Here is a 6,985-nt window from a genome sequence, read left to right as displayed (position 1 = left end):
GCTCAAACAAAATTACAAACATATCCTACAACATATATAGTGCAATAACAACATTGCAACTTTACACATTTGTAATCCAAAGTAAAAAAGAGGAGTTATCCATCATCAAAATGAGCTACACAAGATAATACTAACATTTATTCTGAAGGTTTTCAAATCATATTAATAAGCCACCATGACAGGCAAGGCTACCTTACGCGTTTCTGACACATATTACATTCTGTAATAAGCACAATATTTCGCACTATACTGGGAAAGTCAAAGGATCAAATTAGAAGACTGACTTGATAATACATAAAGAGAGCGTGATGGTCTTGAGGCTGTTTGCCTTGATTTTGGAATATAGTTAGCTGGCCTAAATTGGACTAAGTGAATATGGACAGCACGCCTTTTCTGTGCATTATCAAGTGAGTACTCTATTTTGATCCTTTGACTTTGCCAGTATAGCCCCGTGAAATATTGTATTTTTTACAGACATGCAATATGTCTCAGAAACGCATAAGGTAGCCTTGCCTGTCATGGTGTCTTAATCATATGATTTGAAAACCGTCATAAGAAATGTTAGTATTATCTGTTTTAGCTCATTTTGCTGATGGAGAAAACCTCTTTTTTACTTTGCCTTGGGATTTTAACCACCAGTTCAAACACACTGGACATCTCCTCCCATCAGACCGATTAAGAACACTCATGTATAGTATGGGTTTACTAATTCCATGTTTTTAGCCACTTATAAATTGTGGAATGTTGGGGAAGGAGAAGGCGGAGGAGCAGCCTGTGGTTGCTGCTGACTACTTTGAGCAACATCGCCCTGTGTGGGTGCATACTGTTGCCCATGCTGTTGGTACTGACCTTCCTCCTGTGATTGTTAGGGGTAGTGGTCAAAGTAATACTTCTGAGGGGCATCTTGTTGGGGCGGGTAGGCCCGTGTCTCATACCCACCAATATAGCCATGTCGTCCCCAACCAGGTTGGGACCAGCCTCCAACACTGGGTGGGAATAAGTGGCCATATTGGTCGGGTTGGCTAGAGCCAGAAATCTGTTGCTGCTGTTGTGAAGGTTGGGTAGGGGGAGGAAGGGGTTGAGGTGTAGGCCCACGTATTAGAGGATGTTCAGACCCTGCTTGAGCAAGCATCTGTGTGGGTGGTCTCATGCGCATTAGATTTCTGGGGGAAAGCTGCCACCTCTCCAGATATTCGAAAAGCTCATATGGGGTATTGGGGGGGGTGCTTGCATCAAGCAGGATCTGAAAAAATCCCCTAATACGGAGCCTGACCTCACGGGAAAGGGCACGGAGATAAAGGGTCAGGCTACGTGAGTAGGCCTCCTCCCCATCATCTGTAGTGACTCTAGATAAATAATTTAGCACCCCTGTGTCCACATTGGTCCTGCTCTCTTGAACAGCGACCTGGCGCCTTCTTCGGCCTCGCCGGGATGTAACAGCAGCCTGTGGGGATCCCCTGATCTGGCCAGTTGGGCTGCTGCTCAAGTTGCCCGGCTCTTCCAGGATGGGTGATGGGGCAGCAGCAGATGGTCCTGTGGTGTGATTTGTTGGGCAGCCAATGGGTTCTCCTGTGATGACTCATCTTCACCCATGCTTCTTGTAGGGGGAGAAGATGGGCCAGCCACCTCATCCCCTACAGGATCAATTATGGGCTCTGTCTCTGAGCCCGTTCCTTGATCCGTAAGGTTGGATTGAGTTCTGTTATGAAATAGAACAGAGGCAAAAATACATCAATATTTTTGGCCCTGTAAAGTATCTGTGTAATGTGGTGTGAGGTATTTACTTACGGTCTCAGATCCAGAATTGGGGCGAGGAAGGAGAGGCGGTCGTAATAGATATATTTTCTTTTAACGTAGCCAGCATCCCCACTCCTGGACCGCTGCTGGCGTTCCCGGCGGTATTGGTCCCGGATGCTTCGCCAGCGTCTCATCACATCTTCCACTGCAATGTGACAGTAAATATTGTCAAATTCACATATTTGATAGGTCACATTGCTACCAATAGTCTAGGCATGGGGCCTTCTGGGGTGTGCTTTCTACCCATGGTGGCATATCTAATTGGGAAGCACAGGGTCTCTTTAGTTGATGTATGAAATAGCTACACTTAATAATTGGTTTGTCTAGGAGGATGAGGAGCTTGTGGCCGAAACCCAAATTATGGCTGTGTAAATCCATGTGTCACATCCAAATCTAACGGCCTCATGAGGAAAAAAGTACATGCACAGGAAGGGGGGTGCTGATTCTATATTCCTTTTTTGTTGTGCGCTAAGGTTACTCATGTTTTGGCTTGTACTAACGAATTTTATGCTGCTCCTCACGTGGTCGATCACCAAAGTCATGGTACATCTGGCGACAGATGCGCCTCCATGACGCCTCCTTTCTTGCCCGGTTGGAATAATTGGCATCACGTTGGTCCCAAATTTCGAGACGCTCCTGCACCAGGACTATTAACATTTCCACATTAATGTAAGTGGATGCCATGATGCTGCTGTACTCCGTGGAGGCATACTTCCTGGATGTCTGGAGCGCTTTTTGAGCTCACTTGCATGTCTAGGCTTCCTGATGATGGATTGGCCCATTTCCCGTCACCAGCCAAAAGACCTGCGTATTGCTCGCAGGTCACACGTCTGGTCCGTGTGTAATCCGTATTTTTTGCGCACCCATAGACTTGCATTGGCGTACTACGGCCGTAGTACGCTGACAATCGCAGCATGCTGCGATTGGCACGGACCGTAGAATACGGATGAGAAATATACGGCTGGTGCGAGGGACCCCATAGAGAATCATTGGTCCCTGTCTAATGCGTGCTCTTAGCGCCTCTCACTCGGCCGTATTCCTCGCCAGTGTGACCCCGGCCTTAGAATTTGTCTGAGTTTAAACAAGTTGGACATGTGTTCCTGTATATTAATGTGCACTTATTTTTATTGCTGTAATGAAACATTAGTAAATTCGGGATCTTTAAACTCTACACTTTTGTGCTGGATTACTAACAAGTGTTTTTCAAAAGTAGCCATATTGAGTCCATCTTCTGCTGAAATCCTAACAGTATGTCCATATAGGCGATGAGATTTTTTATTTTTTTTTGCAAAGCCTCATCCACATGTTGCTGATTTTACTGAGGATTTTACCCTTTGCAATGCAAAGAGTGAAATCTGTGGTAAATCTACAGCAATTCAACAGTAAGTTCTACAATATTTGTTTTTGATTTTACTACTGCTTATTTGCTGCAGAAATTCCAAAGGAGAATTGTCCACATACACATACCGCAATGTTGCCAAACTGCCAATCTTTGCAATACTAATGACAGCCAGCAGTATTGTCATGGGAAGTATTTTTGCCCAGTGACAAATAAGCAACTAAATTCTAGTTCTGTGTCTCTTTTGATACACTGTAGCACAAAAAAAAAACTGGCAGAATTGCAACAAGCAGTGTTAGACTAATTAAAATACTTGATTTGACTCAAAACTCACAGAACTTGAACTTTATGAAAGGTGGTTATTGGAACATGCCGGCTATGGTATGTAGGTGCAGGTGGGTGACTTCCAGTAGAAAAAAGACAGTTTCTGCTGTTTTTCTTTTTTTTTTTGTTTTACTTTTGATAGAGATTGAAAGAATGATAAAGATGAAATAATTTCCATGCTGTGGCTTTGATAAGTACGTAGCAGTTGATACATGAATATGAACCCACAAATCTTTATCTATTTGCACACTGCGTGGTTTTATGTAAACCATTTCAGTTGATGAAGCACAGATATAATCAGTGCATACCATTCTTTAGTGTATTCATTTTTCTGATTATGCTATTTCAAGAAAGTGCAAGAAAAAATATTAACTCTTAAAGTGCATTTACACTAAAGGATTATCGTGAACAAGCGTTCTTGAGACCTCTCAAGTCACAGTAATTCTTCTGTGTAAACAGTCAATCAATCACCCGCTAAACAAGCAAAACACCTGTTCATCAGGTGGAACAGTCTTTTGCACAGTGCAAAAGATTATCACTCTTGGTGCAACAGGACTCGCACTGCTTAGAACACAGGAAACCTATGCATACTGAGCAGTCTAATTCAGATCGCTCAGTGCACATCATTAACCACAGTCTGTTTGTGTAAACAGGTTATTATACGACCACCGATCAGTTTACCGATCAATTACTGATCAGTTTACCGATCAGGAGTAATGTAAGGCGACTTGTCGGTTCATGTTACCCTAATAGTGAATTTCATTCTATGCGTTTTAATTACTATTACTATTACTTTTCTATTGCACTTTATATATAAACAAGCTGCCCAGCTTTCTCTACTTTAACTTCCAGATTTGTTTGAGTCTCCCAGCTTGCATTTGGCATTCTCAGATTGTCATTAGGATGGCAAAAGCTACTGTCACTCACATGACATCATTTTCAGGGCTGCCACTTGGAAATTTGGGGCCCCATACTGGCAAAATTTTTGGGCCCCCTTGAGTCTCCACCCAGGCCCCACCCTAGCCCCACCTCCATCCCTCGAACCTTCTACAGTCCCACCGCACTCTCTTGGAAAAACTCCACTTCTGCACCATGTCCTAACACTTCTGCACCATGTCCTAACCAATCACAAATTAACAGTTCCCATCACCATATCACATTCATAACCAACGGCTATTGTTCTGGCGAAAAGAATGTTTAAGCCGCCACCACGATAAGGTAGACTCTTTTGTCCGGGCTCTACTCTACTGTAACCTATTAAATATTTCCGAAAATATCTAATACTCTTTTTAGGTTCATTTTTATGTATTTTTCTTTAAGGGAATGAGTCACATTTTTTTAAATGACCATAAATACCATATACAAGGAACAAATACTGTCACACTGTGACCAGACCACATATTACAACCACATAGTGACCAAATAATACCACATGCAAGGAACAAATACTGTCACACTATGACCAAACCATATATTGCCATCACATAGTTACTGAATAATACCACATGCAAGGGAGAAATAAAGCCACACCATGACCAGATCACATATTCCCACCACATAGTGACTGCATACTACAATACTGATCATTAATAAAAAAAACACAATAGTAAGTGCCATTATACACAGGACCTCTGTATATAGTGTAGAGTGTCAGTGTACAGGTAACACACAGACTCACCAGTGACATCTCTAGCTGAAGTCCTTCATCTTTGATTTTCTTTTTCATGCAGCGCAGACCGCCATCACATCTTCCAGCCAGGACTCGTCTCTGCATAAAATAACACATAGTTACCTAGAGCACAGCTTCCAGAGCACATTCCCCACTTTTTCCCTTTCTTCTACACTACACAGCTGAATACAGACGAGCACGCACCATTAATATATAAGTGATTATTATGAAATCCACCATTCCAAGTATAAACTTGCAGTCACTCATCCCACCTCACTTCATCTGCAGTCCTCCATACTTTATCATTTGTAGCCCCCTATCCCCTCTCCATCATTTATAGTCTCCCCTCAGACACACTTCATCATGTGCAGTCCTCCCTCAGACCCACTTCATCATTTGCAGTCCCCCATCCCCTCCACTTCATCATGTGCAGTCCCCCTTGCTGCCACATCATGTGCAGTCCCCCCCACTTTATCATGTGCAGCCCCCCTCACCCCCACTTCATCATGTGCAGTCCCCTTCACCCCCCCTCAGACACACTTCATCATGTGCAGTCCTCCCTCAGACCCACTTCATCATTTGCAGTCCCGCTTGCTGCCACTTCATGTGCAGTCCCCCCCACTTCATCTTCTTCAGTCCCCCTCACCACCCTACTTTATCATGTGCTGCCCCCTCACCCCCACTTCATCATGTGCTGTCCTCACCCCCAACTTCATCACGTGCAGTCCTCATCACCCTCCCAGTTCATCATATGCAGTGCCTCTCACTCACCCCCCACTTAGTCATGTGCAGTCCCCCCACTTCATTATGTGCAGACCCCATCACTTCCCACTTCATCATGTGCAGTCCCCCTTACCCATCCACTTCATCATGTGCAGTCCCCCTTACCCATCCACTTCATCATGTGCAGTCCCCCTCACCCTCCCCCCACACTTCATGTGCAGTCCCCCTCACCCCTCCACTTCATGTGCAGTCCCCCTCCTGGACACTTCATCATTTGCAGTCTCCCTCCTCCTCCCCTCACCCATTTAATTCATTTTATAAAGAAAACAAAAATGCTTTTATACTTATCCTACAGATGTTCCCTTGCAGGCGCATTTCTGATTACAGCGTCTGGTACATGTCAGCTGTCACCTGACCGGAAGTACAAATAAGAGGGAGGGAGAGGGAGCTGTGCAGCTATCAAGGTTAGACGGCAGTGCACAGCTCTGAGAAAGCTCCCAGTGCCGACATGTGCACCACACCGCACAGCAGTTTAGTGCACATGGAGCTGGATGAGCAGGAGCACAAGAGCGGGCCCCACTCTGTACCACTGCTCACTGGGCCCCATACAGCAGTAATGGTAGTAATGCAATGATGGCAGCCCAGATCATTTTCCTCCTTGCAACAAAGTAACATCAGGGGAAAATGTTGTGGTCGCTTCTCAATGATGGTTACCCTGCCATGAAATGGAACATCATCAGGCATGTCCTTTTCAGAAGCCATCCTGTTTCATTTCTAAAGAGCCGGGGGTCTGCTGATGACCCCCTTACTTGTCATTACAACACTACTGTGAACGCCGGTCCATAGCCAGATTTTGATTTCTCCTATACATAGCAGTGTTAATGCACTGCTATGTAAAGCACAAGCGATCGGATGATAACAGCTTCAAGCCCCTTAAGGAGACTATTTAACCTATTCACGCCACAGCCCTTCTTTGTTTTTGCATTACCGTTTCTCGCTCCACTCCTTCACAGAGCCATAACTTTTATAGTTTCCCGTTAATATGGCCATGTGAGGGCTTGTTTTTGCGGGACGAGTTGTACGTTTGCACAACATCATTGGTTTTACCATATCATGTACTGGAAAATGGGAAA

The 6,985-nt window shown here is 44.4% G+C and overlaps 1 long non-coding RNA gene across 2 annotated transcripts; it reads right to left on the bottom strand.

Moving 5' to 3' along the window:
• Nucleotides 1–226: 226 nt before the first annotated feature.
• On the bottom strand, nucleotides 227–6,268 carry LOC141046980 (uncharacterized). Of its 2 annotated transcripts, none has more exons than XR_012219708.1 (4): nucleotides 6,206–6,268; nucleotides 5,139–5,228; nucleotides 1,789–1,942; nucleotides 227–1,699 (listed from the first exon to the last, which is right to left on the bottom strand). It is a non-coding gene; the product is annotated as an uncharacterized lncRNA (long non-coding RNA). The 2 variants fall into 2 exon arrangements; XR_012219709.1 differs by having other exon boundaries at nucleotides 6,197–6,263.
• Between the last annotated feature and the right edge of the window lie 717 nt (nucleotides 6,269–6,985).

This window comes from Dendrobates tinctorius, unplaced genomic scaffold (assembly GCF_039654945.1).
Source record: "Dendrobates tinctorius isolate UK_male_01 unplaced genomic scaffold, ASM3965494v1 ptg000125l, whole genome shotgun sequence".
Classification (NCBI taxonomy): domain Eukaryota; kingdom Metazoa; phylum Chordata; class Amphibia; order Anura; family Dendrobatidae; genus Dendrobates; species Dendrobates tinctorius.
The sequence above is the reverse complement of the archived record's forward strand: the minus strand, read 5'-3'. Positions and strand labels throughout refer to the sequence as shown.